The sequence below is a fragment of the Anabrus simplex genome, chromosome 2 (assembly GCF_040414725.1).
Source record: "Anabrus simplex isolate iqAnaSimp1 chromosome 2, ASM4041472v1, whole genome shotgun sequence".
NCBI classification, from domain to species: Eukaryota; Metazoa; Arthropoda; class Insecta; order Orthoptera; family Tettigoniidae; genus Anabrus; species Anabrus simplex.
In genome coordinates, this window is record NC_090266.1 from 807599496 (window position 1) to 807620307 (window position 20812).

The 20812-nt window shown below is 40.4% G+C and overlaps 1 protein-coding gene and 1 pseudogene across 2 annotated transcripts in view; one reads left to right on the top strand and one right to left on the bottom strand.

The window, feature by feature from the left end:
• Creld (Cysteine rich with EGF like domains) overlaps window positions 1-20812 on the top strand; it is a 270526-nt gene that overhangs the window by 59687 nt on the left and 190027 nt on the right. The window lies entirely within an intron of this gene.
• Window positions 1-20812, bottom strand: part of LOC136864887 (piggyBac transposable element-derived protein 4-like) — a 31757-nt pseudogene that overhangs the window by 10570 nt on the left and 375 nt on the right.

The window sequence follows — 20812 nt, forward strand, 5'->3', positions numbered from 1 at the left end:
TAGTCCACTTGCACTCATTTTTGCCAGTAGTCTCCCATGATCCACCCTATCAAATGCTTTAGGCAGATCAATCGTAAAACGGTCCATTTGACCTCCTGAATCCAAGATATCTGCTATATCTTGCAGGAATCCTACAAGTTGAACTTCAATGGAATAACCTTTCCTAAACCCGAACTGCCTTCAATCGAACCAGTTATTAATTTCGCAAACATGTCTAATATAATCAGAAAGAATGCCTTCCCAAAGCTTACATGCAACACATGTCAAACTTACTGGCCTGTAATTTTCAGCTTTATGTCTGTCACCCTTACCTTTATACACAAGGGCTACTATAAAAACTTTCCATTCATTTGGTATACCTCCTTCATGCGAACAATGATCAGATAAGTACTTCAGATATGGTACTATACCCCAACCCATTGTCCTTAGTATATCTTCCAAAACCTTATAAATTCCAGCTGCTTTTCTAGTTTTCAAATGTTGTGTCTTACTGTAAATGTCATTGTTATCATAGGTAAATTTTAATACTTCTTTAGTATTAGTCACCTCCTCTAAAACAATAGAGTTTAGTCAAAAACACCATTATAAAAATATACAGCATCCATAACACACATTTTACATGTACAAAAATACACTGTGGTGTTAAATTGAGATCTGTCGTTCATGGACATCTAAATGTTGTATGTAGCAACACATAAAAGTATAGGTTAGTGTTTGTTAAAATACAATACAATTATCAATCAATTACCTGAAAAAAGTCATAAAAAATATGTTCAACACTTTTGCAGAAGGGTGTGGTTCTTATTAGATCGAACTAATTGCGAGGGGGAACATTTCTTAAAAGTTTTGCAAGCTGAATTTTGGGCTTGGTTTCATAAAAACATTAAAAATGACAGATTATCATCATTAGTCTAGCATCAGCCTGGTCAGCCTGTGTGCCACCTGAGTTGAACTACATGGTGAAAGAAAGATTTACCATGTGCGTTTATCATGATTGAATGCTATTCTGACAGGAATAAATTTAATTTGATTCCCCCCAGATAATCCGCTGCATGAACCATGACTTGCCGATACATTTCAGCAATATCTGCTGTAAAGGCAAAGGTATGCATTCTAAAACTTAGAATAACAGAGTAAAGATCCTCTTGTATTGTTGTTCCAACCATTAATATATCATTCAGTGAAATATTGTTAGATATTTTAGCAGGTGTAACAAATACAACCCTCGTTTTTGTAGGTGAGCTACTAAGCTTAAAAACTGGATGATGGTATAGATAATAGCTTCCACCTTCATTCCCTGACCTTAACCATTTGCCCCATGGCCTCTTACTCATGAAGAACGTTACAGTATTCATGCTTAAGTGAGGGCTGCCTACTGAAACGTAGTTCTAGTTAGTCTTGACATGGCATGATTGAAGGAGTTTCCCAGAACCTCCAGTTTCTGCTTGAGGGGTAAGCGAACTATAAATCTACCGGTAGCATCCGTAGTTGTATTCTCTGTAAAGTACCTTTCTGTGGCTCTCTTTTCTCTTGTCATGACTGGGGAGATAAGCTCTTCTATTTCCCAGAACTGCTGCAGCTGGGCGTCTAACCTGTCCTGTGACTTCAAGAAACGTGATTAGAGTAAGACATTTCTCTTCCCTCTGCTGGTAGTGTCCAGCAATAATCCATCCTAGATCAGTGTCTTTAAGAATAGGATAATCTGGTGATCGAGTTCTGCAACCAAGTTTCAATAATGAAAATAAATTATCTGCCCCTATTAACAACTCAGTGTCACCTGGCTGGAAGAACTTGGGGTCAGCAAGCTTCAAGTCAGTGAGCAAGTTCCAATGCTCATGCTGAATATAGAGCTGACCACTCTACTCCACCAAGTGCCAAAGTTATGGATAGCAGAAGCCTTTACCTTTCACCCTTCCAATGGCCTTCATGGCTTGTGCAGAGATGACTTTACTTACTCCATGGCTCTATGGTCCTTTAAGGACCTTGGCCTCCTTGACCACAGCTCTCCAGTCGTCCCGAACTTCAGCATGCCTACGCCACCTCCTACTCCAACGATCCTCAGATCAGTCTCTACATCCTCCAGCCATCTCATCCAGGGCCGACCCCTCCTTCTGCCCCCATCCCTCCACCATCCGTTGCGCATGCCCCAGTCATCCAATTTATTCTCATTTTGACCGAGGTCACCAAGTCCGGCTCCTTATACAATAATCTTACTTCTTCATTTGATCTGATTCTCCATAAATCTCCCTCCTTCACCAGTCCCAACATCTTCATCAGTACTTTCCTTTCCCACATTTAATCTCCTCTCTGTGGCCTCAGTCAATACCAATATAATAATTTCGTGTGGCTATTTCTAGCCGAGTGCAGCCCTTGTAAGGCAGACCCTCCGGTGAGGGTGGGCAGTCAATACCAATGCCTCACTCCCATACATAAGTACCGGTTTAATTATTGTTTTATAGAGAGTAAGTTTTAAAATTTTTACTTCTCAGAAGAGGGTACAGTGCTCTGTAGGATCTGTTGGCAGCTTAATACGATTTACAATATCTGTCTCAACTTTATTTTCTGATGTTATTACTGAGCCTAGATATACTACTTCAAAGGTGTAATCATCCACTTGGAGTTTTTCGGTGTTCCTTCCACTTCTCTTCGTTACCATGTAGGCTATTTAGATTTAGCCTCACTTATCTCTAAACCCAAAGATCCAGCCGCATCTTTCAGCTCCCTTAAGGCAGTTGTAAGTGCCTTGTTACTCCTAGCAGTTATCACCACACAATCTGCATAAGCCAAAACTTGGATCAGTCTATTGTAAATATTACCACCCTGATTAGTAGTTATTGATCATGCAGCTTTCTCCAGCACTATATTAAATAACACTGGTGAAAAGGGATCTCCTTGCCTTAGGCCTTCATCGGTTCTGAAAGATCTTGGCAGACTTCCCTGTATTATTACCTGACTTCTGCTGTTCTCCATGGGCATGTTAGTCAATTTTATTAACTTCTGTAGGAATTTAAAATACTTCATTGTTTCCAATAATGTCAATCTCTTTACTTTGTCATAGGCTTGTTTAAAAGACATAAATAGATGTCCTAGTCGAACGTTGTATTTGTATGTCTTTTCCAGATTCAATCTCATGGTGAAAATGTGGTCCGTCGTCTATCTTCCAGGTCTGAAACCAGCTTGGTACTCCCCTATAATTCTTTCTGCTCTACTACTAACTCCTTTTGTTACGGCTGTAGAGAGGATTTCGTGCACTACACTCAGTAAGGATATACCTCGATAATTCTTGCATTGCATGCGTGACCCCTTCTCATGTATAGGGCATATATTTACTAGTGTCCAGTCCTCTGGCATTTTACTTGTTTCCCATACCTTATAATTATCTCATGTATTCTCCTCACCAACACTTCTCCTCCAGTTTTACCATTTCTGCAGTTATGAGGTCATTCCCTGGGGCTGTACCGTACTTCAGTTGTTTTATAATTTCACTTATTTCTTCAACGGATGGTGATCCCACATCGTCTTCATCCTCATCTCCATTCTCATTGTTCTTTTCTTCACCCTCACACTCATCTCTCTCTGAAGTTTCCATACTACCCAATCCTTCTTTTTGTTCATTTATTGGTCTGAGAGAAAGTAATATTTCAAAATGTTTTGCCCATCTTTCCAGAATTCGTTCTTTCCCAACAATCAGTCTATCAGTCTCATCCTTAAGCGTATTCACTCTAGGTTAATATCCCTTCTTTACTTGTCCAACCCCATGGAAGAATTTTGTACCTTGTTTGTTTTCAAAATTCTTCTGCACTTCATCCAATCTCTCCCTTTCTTCTATTCTTTTCTTGTTCCTTATCAATGTCTTTGTTATTCACAGTTTCTCTTTAAAAACTGCCATATAATTTCGAGTGGGTCTCTGTAGCATTCTTTGTCGGGCCAGATTTCTCTCTTCTAGGAACCTTACCCACTTTTTCATCATACCATTTATTTCTGTTCTGTTTCCTTCTCTCTCCAAGTACTTTTTGCGCTGTTGTATTTATTGCTAGCTTGGTTTCTTCCCACATTTTATTGATTTCCACATTCCTGTTTCTTTGCAGCCGGTCTTTATACTCTTCCTCTTTCTTTTCATCCCTTAACAGCTCTACGTTATAGACCTTTCTCTGCTCAGCTCTGTCCCTGGGTTTAATTGCCAGTCTTTCTTGGAACTTGATCCTCACTAGTATGTGATCTGAATCACTGTCTGCACCACACATGCTTCTCACATCCATAATATTGGAGGCATGTCGCGCATCTATCAGCACATGGTCTATCTGGTTCTTTGTCAGACCATCCGGTGATATCCATGTCTCTTTATGGATCTCCTTATGGGGAAAACATGTGCTCTTAATCACCAGCTCCTTACTGAAGGCAAAATCAATCAAATTCCATCCGTTCTCATTGGATTATCGGTGTTTACTGTGATATCCTGCCAATGGGTGGTTGTCTTTCTCTTTGCCTACTTTGGCATTGTAATCCCCTAGGACAACTTAACATCATACTTGGGCAACTTGTCATATACTTGCTCCATTTTTTCATAGAACTGTTCTTTCTCTTCCTCTTCGGCATCCTTTGTTGGGGCATGGACACTTAATCTTAATCTTAACCGGCATAGTCGGAGGCTTATTGCTTCATATTCAGTCATATTATGACTGCTCGATTTCTTGACCATAAACCCTGTTCCTATTCTATTTTCTATCGTTGTCATAAGACCTATCTGTGTCGGTGCGACGTAAAGCAACTAGCAAAAAAAAAAATCTATTTTCTTCCTCCCCACTATTGAAAAAAATGTAGTGCTGTAGATCTGCCACCTCGATTGTCTTCCATCTTATCTCCTGTAATGCTGCCACATCTGTCTGATATTTAAGTCATTCCTCCTCCAATTTTCTACTAGCCCCAGCCTGAAAGATACTTCTCACATTCCATGTTTCAATATATCCATATCGTTTCCATTTAGCACGCTTTAGTCGTCATAAGTTTAGGACCATCCTGATATCTCTATTTGGTTTCTGAACAATATGTAGTTTTGTGGTGGTGAAGTTGTTAGCCCTTCACACTAACCCCCAACCTGGAAGACCAGAATATTACTCTTAGTCTGGATCATCACCTTAGACTTGTCCGGCTTGTGTGGCCCTACCAGGAGCATATGCTCCCGCCGGCATAGCTCTAAGAATCATTTGAGCATGCAAGCCTCCAAAACACCCGGCAAAATGTATTTTGCCTTTGTCAAGGTGGTGATACCATCGGGAGGACGGAGATGACTTTGCTTTTTAAATACTAGTACTCATGTTTATTATTATGTTTGTTTATTCATACTCCCTGCTTTGTAATTCAGTGACCGTGGAATGGCTCTTGATGTGTAAATTACCATATATTTATTTTTTATTGCATAATGTTGCTGTTGTTGTTGTTGTTGTTGTTGTTGTTATTATTATTATTATTATTATTATTATTATTATTATTATTATTATTATTATTATTATTATTACATATCCCTTAAAATGACAATAAACTGACATTGAATATAGTAAATTATGCTTATTTCATTTATTTCATTGCATATTGATATTGCTGTGACAACATGACTTCTTTATGATGTAGATACAGTATAAAAGTATTTCTTCCCAAATAGATTTGTTATACCCCCCATCATGGATGAGGGTTGCAGGCAAAGAATACACCTACGGTATCCCCTGCCCGTTGTAAGAAGTGACTAAAAGGGGCGACGAAGGGATGATTGTATTAGAACTACTTGTGATTAGTACCATCACGTGGGGAACACCATGGGTCACCTTTACTTGCGAGTAGTACCACTATGTTAGGTACACAATAGGTTTGTGATTAGTAGCAACATAAAGGTGAGTGTATGGGTTTTCCAGTACTCGTGATTAGTACCCTTGTGAGAAACACCACGTGTCTGGACGTTGCCTGTGATTAGTACCACTATATCAGCAGCACCGTGGGAGGAACACCATGGGAATACCAGCGCCCGTGATTAGTACACCTAGGTGAGGAACACCATGAGTTTGCGTTGCCTATGAGTGGCGACATAATGTGAGAAACATCATAGGTCTGCGTTACCTGTACAAAGTAGAATACTTGTGAGTAGTACCATAATGTGTTGAACATCGTGAGTCTACATTATTTCTGATTAGTACCGCAACATGACAAATACCATGGTTCTACTTTACTAGCGATAAGTGCCATTATGAGGGGCTGTTGACCTGGATTTTGGACTCCTTTAGACAACACACATCCTTGATTCAGGATTGTGCTTTAGAAGCAGTCCCTTGGTCAGTAATACTATTGTTTATGATAGTTTCTGAACTGGATCCACTAATTGTTTTAAATTCATATCCATCCATTCATTCTTCATCATCATGTTTTTTATTCTGGCCAGTGGATGATTTTGAACTTTTAAATTGTCATTACAATTCGTCTCATTTTGTACCGTTAGGTACTGTTGACCTATATGTTAGGCCCCTTTAAACAACAAGCATCATCATCATCATCATCATCATCATCATCATCATCATCATCATCATCATCAGATTTGTTATATCTACACCAATCAAACTACAGACTATGGAAGTATCTTTTATTAAGATACATAATGTTCTTACATATATGTATAATTGAAGAACTGCAGAACTGTATACAGGTAAGTGGGTCACCCTATGGTAGGAGTTGAAACTGTGTAATTTAGGAGAGAGCAAGCCGATATGGTAGCCTATTATGCGTCATAAGAAACTGAGTGAACTGGCTGTACAGTTCGATGGCATTGCTGTGACCAGTTCGATGGCATTGCTGTGAGCTTGCTTTCAGGAGATGGATTTTTGTGGTTCCCTCATTTTTACTTCAGTCTAATGCTGTGGCTGTACCTTTATTAAGGCAACAACTGCTTACTTTCATTTTAAGTCCTAGCCCTCTTTCCTATCCCATTCTTGCCTTACAACCTGTTTTTGTGTGATTTAAGCCAATATATATGTAAAAATCTGGTAATGTTATTTGACTCATTAGTGCCCCTGTACCTTTCTTGGGTTCCCTAATGTTGTAAGCTTGAGATACACCAAGTTGCAAGCTGAAAATATGTTTAAAATGCCCCCCCATCCCCTACTGCTTATTGAAGAAAGAAGCCACACACTGTTGCTCCTTCCCTCTGCAATTGATCCAGTCTCAACAACGATTAGCTCTGTAGATGCAAATAAACTGAAAACAATCCTTTCAAATGATATAATAACAAGGCACATTTCTGAAGCTTGAAATGTTAGGAAACAAAGAAGAAAAAAAAAACGTTAAAAAAAATTGTGAATTTATTTCAATTCAACTTGACGAGTCTACTGATGTGTCAAATTGTGCTCACTTTGTATGTTTCATCAGATTTGAATCAGATGGGTCAGTAGAGGAAGAGCCGGGCTGAGTGGCTTAGGCGGTTAAGGCGCTGGCCTTCTAACCCCAAGTTGGTAGGTTCGATCCTGGCTCAGTCCGGTGGTATTTGAAGGTGCTCAAATACGACAGCCTCGTGTTGGTAGATTTACTGGCACGTAAAAGAACTTCTGCGGGACTAAATTCCGGCACCGAAGACCGTAAAAGTAGTTAGTGGGACGTAAAGCAAATAACATTATTATTATTATTATTATTATTATTATTATTATTATTATTAGAGGAAGACATTTTGTTTTGCAAACAATTGCCCGACTACATGACTGGGGAATGCTTAAATTGTTCCTTGAAGCTACAAACCAGTTTGGCATAAACTGGGGGAAATGCATTGCTATTTGTAGTGACGGTGCAAAACATTAACTGGGCGCAAAGATGGTTCAGTTAAAAACTTGAAATCACTAATGCCAAGTACAAAATATTTGGTGGGAAATAAACCATATTTTCCAGTGTTACATTTTGCATTACATCACATTACTTTTTATTACATACAAATACAAAATAAACTGCCGGAAAAAAAATTAGTACATTTGATCCGATGACGGCAGATGCCAGGCGATAGTAGATGTACTGATAATGGTTTCAATGTCATCCGCCAACAGATAGCGTAGTGACATAGCTGCCAGAGCACCGTCTGCGTGTACCCTCTGATAGGGAATGCTTACAGCCATAAGGCTCAGTGTGATGTAAACGTGTGAAGCAAGCGGGCACCATGCCATGGAGATGGACTCATGCTTCCTACAGCCAACTGAGCGAGTTTGACAGGGGTCAAATTGTGACCTTCCGAGTGGCAGGATGGTCCTTTCGGAGAATTGCCACACAAGTTGGACGTACTGCATCAGTTGTGCTACGATGCTGGTTGCAGTGGAGTATGTGAACATTCTCACACCCGTAGACAAGATTCTGGACGTCCACGCAGCACAGACGTCCGCCAAGATCGTCGTATTGTAAGGGCAGGAGTGGCAGATTGTACAGCTACCACAGCACAGATAAGAGGATTTATGAGCCCAGAAGTGTCAACACGAACTGTTGCCAACCGGTTACTAGTAGTGGGACCGTGGGCATGCACACCTCTAGCCCGTCTTCCACTCGTGCCACATCGACGACGTGCACGGCTTGACTGGTGCCGACAGAGGCTCACTAGGTGGATGGAATGGCGGGCCGTGGTCTTCAGCAATGAAAGCAGATTCTGCCTCATGCACGCAAGTGATGGTTGTTTGTGCGTACAATGTAGCTGGCGAGCACTGTCTCGTAGAGTGAATTCGTCCAAGACACACTGGCCCCACCCGGCGTTATGGTCTGAGGTGCGATAAGCTACAACTCTCATTCACCTTTGGTGTTTATGGAAGGAATGCTGACCATCGCTTGGTACGTGCAAAATGTTGTAAGATCTGTTCTTTTGCCATTCTTGCAACAGGAAGGTGATGTGTTGTTCCAACAGGATAATGCTCTCCCACACACCGCGTGTGAAACTCAACGTACTCTGCAAGATGTGCAACAACTTCCCTGGCCAGCACGATCTCTGGACTTGTCTCCCATCGAGCACATGTGGGATATGATGGGACGACAACTGACACGTGCAACTCATCAACCCACAACTCATGCAGAACTACGTGAACAGGTCGAACAGGCATGGAATAATCTATCCCAAGACAGTATTAACCATCTCTATGATCAAATGGATGCCGGAATCAGTGCCTGCATTGTCGCCTGTGGAGGATACACCACATACTAATATGGGTGTTTCAGCATGGATCGACACCTGGTAACTCAGTACCGCTTGAGCTATTGATCTGTAAATGTAATCATTTCATGTACTCCATATGCACTGTTTCAACAATAAATCTTGTGTGAATTGGAAAACTCTAAGTGGGTGTACTAATTTTTTTCTGGCAGTGTATATTCTCTGTTTCCTACAGCACCAAGTACTTGTGTAGGAAAAATGACAACGGAACTTCTCCAGGTTCTTAATGAAGGTGTAAAAGTTGTAAACTTTATTAGAAGTAGTTTCTTATAATCCCGACCATTTGCTAAGCTGTATGAAGAATTGGGAACTTTTCACAAAAGTCTCTTATTACATACCAAGGTGAGATGGGTTTCTCGCAAAATGGTTTTAAATAGATTGTTTGAACTTAGGTCAGAAATGCTGTTATTCTTTTCAGACTGCCAATCCCCAACTTGCTGAATTATTAAGCTGAAAACTGGGACTGTTCCATGTAGCATATTTGGCTGATATACAGTAAAATCCTGATGATCGTTTGTTGAGGGTGAGGGGGAAAATGATGATGGATGCAGGAAAGCGATAAATGTGGGTAACATAAAAAAATACGGGAAACCAAAATAAGAAGATACAGGCACTGTATTTGGACTTTATGTAAATTTCATAACAACAACAATGGTGTGTGGCCTCTGGAAAGGCCTGGTGCAGATCTTTTGAGTTGATGTGATATAGGAGATCTACGCATCTACAAAAATTTGGTTCTACTTATGATGAATTCTAATGATGAAGACCTTGCATGCGTGCGCACACGCACACGCGCGCGCACACTCACACACACACACTCACACACACACACACACACCATTGGAATTAACCAAGGAAAGTTAAAAACCCAACCTGATGGGGATGCCCTGGACCAAAGAGCAGCACCCGCTAATCATTTAGTCATGGAGTTTAATGTATGACAGCATCAAAATATTGCAACATTTGCGATGAAAATAAAAAGCTTGACTTTTATTCCATTTTGTTTAATTTTTCTTTACATCTTGCAATAATTGCAAACCTTTAAGGTCTCTTGTTGCAAATTAATTTTATATACGTGGATATTACAGCGATAACCTGTATTTTGGTGCTTGTGTCTTTGCGGCTTGTGCTCAGGCGGCTAGGACTATATAATCCACCGGTGGTCCATAACCCGTTAGAGGAGGGATCTTCACTTGGACTATGTGTAAGTAGGGTAGAATCCTGCTTCATGAATTTACCGAGCTCAGAACATTTTAAGCAAGCCTTGGACCTATGGGAGTAACGGAGTCCCACTCCCATTTGACAAGCGAGGGACTCCTTGGAAACAACTTGGCGAACAAAATGGAATTTGACGGGGAGCTAGGATGGATGTGCTGGATGTGCTAGGAGTAAGTGATATTTGGGTAAGGGGAGATAAAGAGGAAGAGATAGGAGATTATAAAGTGTATTTGACGGGTGTTAGAAAGGGAAGGGCAGAGTATGGGGTAGGGCTGTTTATCAGGAACACCATTGCACGCAACATAGTTTCTGTTAGGCACGTAAATGAGCGAATGATGTGGGTAGATTTGTCAGTTGGAGGAATGAGGATGAGAATTGTCTCAGTGTATTCACCATGTGAGGGTGCAGATGAGTATGAATTTGACAAGTTTTATGAAGCATAGAGTGACATCGTGGTCAGGGTCAACAGCAAGGATAGAATAGTGCTAATGGGCGATTTCAATGCGAGAGTTGGAAATAGAACTGAAGGATATGAAAGGGTGATTGGTAAATGTGGGGAAGATATGGAAGCTAATGCTAATGGGAAGCGTTTGCTGTGCTAGTATGGGTTTAGCAGTTACAAATACATTCTTCAAGCATAAGGCTATTCACCACTACACATGGGAGGTTAGGGGTACCAGATCCATAATAGACTATATCTTAACCGACTTCGAATTCAGGAAATCTGTTAGGAATGTACGAGTTTACCGGGGATTTTTTGATGAAACAGACCAATATCTGATCTGTAGTGAACTACGAGTCTCTAGACCTAGGGTAGAGAAAGTGAAATCTGTCTGCAAACGAATAAGGATAGAAAATCTCCGGACGAGGAAATTAGAAGTATATGGATATGATTAGTGAGAAGTTTCGAACAGTAGACAGTAAGCAGGTTCAGGATATAGAAAGAGAGTGGGTGGCATACAGGGATGCTGTAGTAGAAACAGCAAGGGAATGCTTAGGAATAACCACGAACCTGCTAAGCAGGTGTAGCAGGGGGTAGAGGTGATACTCCCACGTGGCGCGTCCCAGGTGGCGGATAGGGGGGTCCTAACCGGCTTGCCGGCGGACTTGAGGGAAATAAAATACCTCTTGCGGACCACACACACACCCCCTGTGGGTGGGGGAGGCAGACGAATAATACACCCACGGTATCCCCTGCCTGTCGTGAGAGGCGACTAAAAGGGGCGACCAAGGGATGATCGGATTAGAACCATGAAACTACTTGTAATTAGTACCACCACATGGGCAACACCATGGGTCGTTATTACTTGCGCGTAGTACCACTATGTTAGGGCTTTTACTGTACCTGTGATTAGTAGCACTATATGAGCGACACCAGGGTTCTGTCTTTCCTATGTTTAGTACCCACTATATAAGGAACACCACGGGATAGTACGAGTCCCTGCGGTTAGTACACGTATGTGATGAAAACCATAGGTTTGCGTTGCCTGTAAATGGCGCCGCTATGAGTGAAACACCACAGGTCTGTATTACCTGTGCGAATTTCATTACCTGTGAGTAGTACCATAATGTGTGGAATACCGCGAATCTACGATACTGTTGATTAGTACCGCACCATGTCAAATACCATGGTTCTACTTTCCAAGCGATAAGTACCATTATGAGAGTGCGATGACCTATGTTTTGGACCCCTTTAGCTTGCAAGCATCATCGATTTAGTATTGAGCTATAGGAGCAGCCCCTTGGTCAGTATTACTATTGTTTTCCGTCAGTTTCTGAGACTGAGGCATTGCGGGTCGTCTCCACTGATTGTTTTCAACTTCATATCCATCCGTTCATTTTTTCGTCCTCACGCTTTGAATTATGGTCAGTGGATGATTTTGTGTGTATTTTTATTTTGTCATTGCATTTCGTCTCATTTCGTACCATTAGGGGCCGATGACCTCGATGTTAGGCCCCTTAAAACAAGCATCATCATCATCGTCAGCTTAGGAATAACTGTGTGTAAAGAAGGGAAAAGGTGAACATCTTGGTGGATTGATGAAGTGAGAGCAACTTATAAACATAAAAATAAGGCTTATCAAAAATGGCTCCAAACAAGGGCCAAGACAGACAGGGATTTGTACGTAGATGAAAGAAACAGAGCGAAACAAATAGTTGCTGAATTCAAAAAGAAGTAGTGGGAAGATTTTGATAATAACCTGGAAAGGCTAGGTCAAGCAGCAGGGAAAACTTTCTGGACAGTAATAAAGAATTTTAGGAAGGGAGGGAAAAAGGAAATGAAAAGTGTATTGAGTCATTCAGGTGAACTCAGGGAATGACTGTTGAGGTGGAGGGAATATTTTGAACATCATCTCACCGTAAAAGGAAATCTTCCTGGTGGTGCTGCAAACAGCCAAGCTCATGGGGAGGAGGAAAATGATGTTGGTGAAATTATGCTTGCGGAAGTGGAAAGGATGGTAAATAAACTCCATTTTCATAAAGCAGCAGGAATAATGAAATTAGGCCTGAAATGGTGAAGTATAGTGGGAAGGCAGGGATGAAATGGCTTCATAGAGTAGTAAGATTAGCAGGTAGTGTTGGTAAGGTACCTTCAGATTGGACAAAAACAGTAATTGCACCTATCTATAAGCAAGGGAACTGGAAGGATTGCAACAACTATCGAGGTATACCAGGCAAAGTATTCACTGGCATCTTGGAAGGGAGGGTGCGATCAGTAGTTGAGAGAAAGTTGGATGAAAACCAGTGTGGTTTCAGACCACAGAGAGGCTGCCAGGATCAGATTTTCAGTATGCGCCAGGTAATTGAAAAATGCTACATGAGGAATAGGCAGTTGTGTTTATGTTTTGTAGATCTAGATAAAGCATATGACAGGGTACCGAGGGAAAAGATGTTCGCCATACTGCGGGACTATTGAATTGATGGTAGAATGAGTTCTAGGTTCAGGGTACTTACAGGGGTTAGACAAGGCTGTAATCTTTCACCTTTGTTGTTCGTAGTTTACATGGATCATCTGCTGAAAGGTATAAAATGGCAGGGAGGGATTCAGTTAGGTGGAAATGTAGTAAACAGTCTGGCCTATGCTGACAACTTAGTCTTAATGGCAGATTGTGCCGATTGCCTGCAGTCTAATGTCTTAGAACTTGAAAATAGGTGCAATGGGTTTGGTATGAAAATTAGCCTTTCAAAGACTAAATTGATGTCAGTAGGTAAGAGGCTGCCAGCTGAGTAACTAATTCCAAGACCAGATTCCTGAAAAGACTATCGGCCTGGCTTGGTTAGGTCTGGCTTTTAACAAGACAATTGAGCAGGGGGGCAAAAAAGTGGTCAACAGGCCTCTAGCATCCCACACTCTCCACAAGGTACGATGTGATTAATCACCCTGTTACTAATTAAAAAGTACTCGGTGCACTCCGTGACTATTTTAAACTGTGTGATTTTCTCATTTACAAGGAAGGTGGCAGCCCTAGCCGGCCAATAGCAATACAGAAATTGGTGGCAAATCTGAGTTTTATAGTGCCTCTGTTTTAATTCTTGTAAATGAGAATACTTCTAGGGGTCGGTCAGTGGGTCGAGAAGAAGCGTTATTACGAGGAGGCTCATAGGGTGGTTGCGAGTGAATAACCTGCGCACTTCATTCCAGCCTACAAGATCCTTGCTCAAGACTAGCAACTCGGAACCGCTTGTACATTCTTGTATAACAGGTTGCCGCTATTCTGTGCTAGTGTATTGAGTTGTTGCTTTAAAATAAAGAAAAAACTTTTGCATATATTTTTCTTACAAACAAGCGATCAGTGCAGGATAATTGTGGCTGAAGACAATATTTTTGACGATCGATGCAATAAAACAAGAGTTCGAGGAACAGTAGAAGTGGGGAAATTTAACATTGGATTATATGGAACATTTTTGGTACTGAATAAATTGAACAATGAATTATCTTACCTGTCAACTTTCCCGATTTAGGCGGGAGACTTGATTTTTTACAGTTTTTCCCGCCTCCCGATTATTCTATTATTTCTCCCGATTTTAGCTTATTTTTGGGTGAACTTCACATATTTGTTTTCAAGTCCCGCCATTTCAGCTTTGTACGCCATTGGCCAGAAGCTCATGGGCCACTTTCAAATGAAATATCGACGTTTATTAATACGAGAAATGCATGCGAATGTGTGATTGATTTTTGAAACCTGTATATCGCGACGCATATATTAATTGTCAGTTTCTTGTTCTCGCATGCTATATTCATGTTTGTTCACATCAGTGTAGTCGATTCTAGAGACTAGAAACTAGATTTGGACATTTGGTGTTTTTTTTAGTAATTTAATGACAGAATTTCAAAGATAGAGGCTAGTGACTTTTCTAGATATTTTAGGAGCCATTTGGAGACAATTCTGGCAAATTTTAATTTATAACTTGATAAATAGCATTGCACTTTGCATAATGCATGATGCAATATATTAATCTATGCATTTGTTAAGTAATTGCATCTAAGTGCATGATTAATTCACATGTGTGGAGCATGAGTTCATACTGTTTTCGGAAGGCTTATCAGAAACCAATCATCTCACTCACATACTTCATGCGAGGGAATAAAGATGTGTAATTTTTAGCCTTGTAGCAACAGTCTGGTTTTGAGACAATGAGTGTTATTATATATACCATAGTACTCCTGTGTGTATTGTATGAAGTTGTAGTGGCAGTGTTCTTAATTGTTATTAGAAGTGTTATTGAATTTAATGTGTGATTATCGGAAAGTGATCATATGTACAAAGTTAAGAAATCGGACAGAGTGAGTTGGTGCCATGTGGTTAGGGGCGCACTGCTGTTAACTTGCATTTGGGAGATAGTGGGTTCGAGCCCCACTGGCAGCAGCTCTGAAGATGGTTTTCCGTGCTTTCTCATTTTCACATCAGCCAAATGTTCCGACTCCATCTTAATTAAGGCTACAGCTACTTCCTTCCCACTCCCAGCCCTTTCCTATCCTATCGTCATCATAAGACATATTTTTGTCGGTGCAAAGCAAAGCAGATTGTACAATGTCGAGACAAGGAAAATTTTAAAGCATGCGGGCACCCGTTGGCTTTCTTGTGCCAAATGTTTATCCAGGTTGTTGGAGCAGTGGCAGCCTTTGTCTAATCTGCTCAATTATGAAGTCTGGTAAGACAGGTCATCTTGGAAGTCTCGGAACTAACCATATTTCAAAGTTGAAACAAACATCAGTAGAGGGTGCTGCTCCTTCAAGGCAAAGAACCAATGAATCACAAGTCCCATTTACTTCTTCACCCAAAACGACTAAACAGGATTCCTTCATTAAGTGCTGTCTGTCTCGTGAAGAAAGGATTTTTATGCTCCCGTCATCAAATTGAAATAAGGTTTTATGTCTGTTTTTATCAAATGTTATACCTACATTTGATAAACCAATTCTAATTTTGCAGTCAAGTGTGCCTCACATCCATTTACTGCAAGATCTTCTGCTGGACATGTTAAGGAATTTGGTGTCGAAATTTGTACAAACCTTCAGTGGTTAAATCGTCCTCTCTTTTGGAACTCTTTTGGAAGTCATTTACCACAGCAGGGGAAACCACAAGAATGATTGTCATTGGTAGTTGTACTTCCCAATTCGTAGAGCAGCTTGAAACATGACGAGGAGGGGGAAATTTTCTGATCAGTTTGAAAGTACTTCACTGACAGATTAGTTTGTGTTGTTCTTGGTATTTTAATGATCCCTCACAGTACGGCTGAATGTGAGAGGATATTTAGTCATGTGACTAAAATACAAACACAGTTCAGGTCGTCTATTGGTGATGAAAACTTGGAGAGGTTGTTTACAGTAAAATCAAGGCTACAGGGTGACTGCTTTCAACAAAGCTTTGACAGAAGATTTCTCAGACAGGCAAAATCTGCCACTGCTGCCTCTTTTTTTTTTTTTTTTTTTTTTTTTTGCTATGGGCTTTACGTCGCACCGACACAGACAGGTCTTATGGCGACGATGGGATAGGGAAGGCCTAGGAGTTGGAAGGAAGCGGCCGTGGCCTTAATTAAGGTACAGCCCCAGGCTGCCTCTTTTAATCAACATCAATTTTATACTGATGGAGAAGCTTCTGTATATCAGTAAGATGGAAGGAAGGTAGGCCTACCATACCATACATGTTCTTATAAATTTTCCTGTGTTGTATATTAGGTATCACTGAATTCGATTACATATGAGAGTAAACTATTTGTGGATTCAGATTCCACTGTTTCTGTGGAAATATGTGTTCATTTAAATGTGGACTTGATGACATGATGCATGGAGTTTGCTAGTATAATGTATGTATTGCGCTAGACATATAGAATAAGCAGTTTTTACCAATTGTATCTCCTGATTTTTCCTGATTTTGATATCATAATCTCCTAAGTTTTGGTTTTGCAAAGTTGGCAGGTATGCAGAAAAACGACAGTTCCAGGAATGATGCATCGAGGTTCTACGGTATTTAGACACCTGAATCAATGAAATATTAACTTGCAAGGTCGTGGCAAAACTATACTTTTTGCTCGAGAAATGTAAAATGCACTTGAGAGGAAACTAAAAGTTTGGCCATCGAAAACTGATTCGTGAATTTTCTGATATTGTTTGCACTATTGAAAACTATTTTGATATAACACCATTTACAAAGTTGCTATCCAATCACTAGACATCACTTCACAGTCAGATTATTGATTACATTCCTCATGAAGGCAATTCTGGTTTGAGATGGGTGCTTAATCCTTTTTGTGAACAAATGTAGAAAGTGCTGAGCTGAGTTCTGATCTTTATAACAAGCTCATTGAGTTATCTCTTGACAAATATTTACAACTACACTTCAGCAGTGAAGAACTGGCCAAGTTCTGGCTTCAGAGAACGTTGGAATATCGTTGTTGTTGTTGCTACTTGCTTTATGTCGCACCGAATCAGGAATATCCTTGAGTGATATTAGTAGCTTTACGAGTACTCATCCCCTTCGCCACTTCATACCTCTGTGAGCTTGGGTTTTCTAGAATGGTGAATATCAAAATCAAAGCAAGAAATAGACTCTCTCCTGAAGATGATCTTATTATGTATGTTACAAACATCATGCCATATATTACGACACTAGTTCAAACGAAACAATGTCAAGTTTCACACTAGCTTTTATAGCTATGTGTTATGTAATTTCAGGTGTCTTTAAAGTGCATTAATATTAGCATTTATTTACCTGTATCTTCTCTATCTCTACTTAAAATTATGTTAGTAACTTCATGGCACTTAATGTGATGATAATAATTGTACCGGGCGATACACCTCCACGCCGCTAGTTCAAATATTGCGCCAGTTGAAACTCCTCTACAGGAGAAAGCCTGAACTTTAAAAAAACTGTATTAACTCAACAGTTTCTCCGAAGATGGCTCTGTGTGAATTTTGATGTGTTTTTGTTTGTAATTGACCAAGAAGTGTGGACGTTCTCTACCAGATGTCTGTACTAAAATCTATGATTACGCACTCTGGTGCGAAGGAATGAACTTTCTTGAAGAAATTTTGTATTCTTAAGTTTTGTCTTTACTACATTTTGTTCTTTTATTTTCTGGGTTGGCAATATTAATCTTTTTGTCCTCCAGTTTTGAACTCAGCCAATCCCGAATTTATTTAATTAATTTTTGACCAATAGTGTATGTCTTCTTCGATATGGATATGTAGCTCTAAGCTATCCAATAAAATTGAGGGGGTGTGTCTACTCATTCCTGAAAGGTCTCGAATTTTCCACGAGGCTATAAAAACTGCTGATTTTCTTGTCTCGGTGCCACTTCAGTAACATCTAACTTAGTGTGTGGATATGTAGCAGGGGGCGGGAAGCGCCTCTTTCTTCAAGCAGCAGCTCTTCAACAAGGTAATGGCCTGTTAACATCTTTATTTCTCGCTAGCTCAGCAGTTTAACTCTCGGGGAGGGTTCGAAACCTTTAGTATGTGACCTACCTTTTAAAAAGTGAATTCCTTTTCTGTCTATGTAAAATCTACAAATCTCTTCTACTGTAAAGCGGGGATAGAGAGTGCTTTACCCTCTCGAACTCCCCTTCATTTTGAAACTGAGGTGACTACGTTTTTATAACCGTTTCTTCTCTTCCTTAATATATTAAAGTTTTCTCACACGGGTCACCTCCTTAGCTTGGGATTAGCCCCTGTGTTTCGGCCTCGCGCCACATAGGTTTTAAAATAAAAAAACTAGTGTAGGAGTGCAAGTATCGCCTCCATTCAAGTTTGTATTTTGGGCCATTTATTTAACTCGTTTTGTTTTCCTTTCTGAGAAGGCCCAGTAGATTGGGTACGAGGTACCCCTGTACCATTATATGTGTGCCTTGAGGGCAGTTAGGAGTGAAGTTTGTTGTGGCCTTTGATAGGCTTGTAAAATTGAGAGCGGGTCTGCTCTTTCCTAAACTCGATCTCTGCGTGCCTCTAGGAGGCTTAACATTGTAATTAGGGGCGAGTGCTCCTTGGCATGATGGGGTTTTCTGCCCCTTTGTTCAATTTTGGACCTTGGTAAAGTTGGGCTAATAGCTCAAGGATTGTCATTGTGGGGCTCGAAGCCCAGATCATGTAATTATCCCCTAACACTTGTAATTTATTTGTACCTGATTTTGGCTTGTTGTTGACTTGTTAAGTTTTCAAATTCTATGTCACCACTGTTAAGTTTTGAAAATATAACCTTTGTTGAAATTTTAATTCATTTTTTGAACTTGTAGTTAGACCCATTCCAGTCCGCACCTTCTTTCACCTCTGCTGATCCACCAAATTTCCGTAATAATAATAATAATAATAATAATAATAATAATAATAATAATAATAATAATAATAATAATAATGTTGATGATGATAATGGCATCTGTGAGGAGGGGTCCTTCCTATAATGAACTCTAATGATGAAGACGGCACACACACCCAGCCCCCGAGTCATTCAAATTAACCAATGAAGGTTAAAATCTCCGACCCAGCCAGCAATCACTGGAGTCGCTGGACCAAAGGCCAGCATGCTAACCATTAAGCCAGACACTTAATGTAATGTTTAATATTTTATAACTAAGACTTCTTTATTCCTTATTATTAGCCTTGGAAATACAGTAATAACAACAATAATAAAATGCATTAAGTCACATTTACGGTGACCCACCGACAGTCTGTCCGCAATCCCCTGAGGGGTCATAACCCGCTGCTTGTGAACCACTGAACTATAATATGTGTCTTTTCTGCAAGGGCTGATTTTTGAGGCTGTTAAAGTTTGATCTCCTTCTCTTCACATTGTGTCCATTGTAGTTTATAATGGCATAATTTTTCAATTTAAAAAGTCCATGCCTACCTTGCAGCACTTGCTAATGAGAACAGATATGTTGCACAATGAACCACACTGAGAGAACAATCAAGATGAATGGTACTTCCTACTGATTGAGTTGGCTGTGTTGTTTTAAGCCGTAGCTGTCTGGGTTTGAACCCTACTGTCAGCAGACCTGAGGATCGTATTCCGTGGTTTTCCATTTTCTCACCAGGGAAGTGCTGCAGCTATGTCTTAACCCCTCATTGCAGTGGATTTAAATGCCCGGTCGTCTCTGTGCTGCTGGAGGAGTTCTGAGCGTGGTATTTAAACTTTCTCAGATTCGTGCAAGGCTTTATTCAAAACAGCACAACTTTGGTACTATTTTACGGATTTCGATACAGTTTTCACATACATGTTTAGAAAACTCCATTCTTTTGGAAAATATCATGCTATCTTACCTTAATAGTTGAGTTTTGGTGTGGAACGTCTTGATGCCTTCCTCAACGCAGAGACCCGCTTTGCAGTCTGGACATCAAAACACTGTCTCTGAATTTTCTGTTCGTAGCACACGGCACATTGTTTGATTTGCCTACTCTTTCCCTCAGTTGGTGGGATTCTCTCAGGGAAATGCCTTTCAGTGAGACGGGGCACGTTTTTGTCCAAAGAATGACGTCAAGGCACTTCTCTTTCAAATGAACCTGAGTGTTCCACAAGCAGTGCCTAGACGACATCCACCCTAAATTTCAAATGATCTATTCTAATTTCGGGTTCTCCAGCAAATGATTATTGTATTTAGAATTGCAACATTTATTAACCTCTTGAATAACTTGATGTACCACTTTGTCATCTTTTTCCTCTCTAAAAGAAAGCCATGAAGTAGTTGATCTTTCAGATTGACTCCACCCGTGTGATCATTATAGTTGGCAACCAAAACAGGCATTTCTTTTTTCCTGACCAGTGGGCGAGTTGGCCGTGCAGTAAGGAGCGTGTGACTGTGAGCTTGCATCCGGGAGATAGTGGGTTCGAATCCCACTGTCGGCAGCCCTGAAGATGGTTTTCCGTGGTTTCCCATTTTCACACGAGGCAA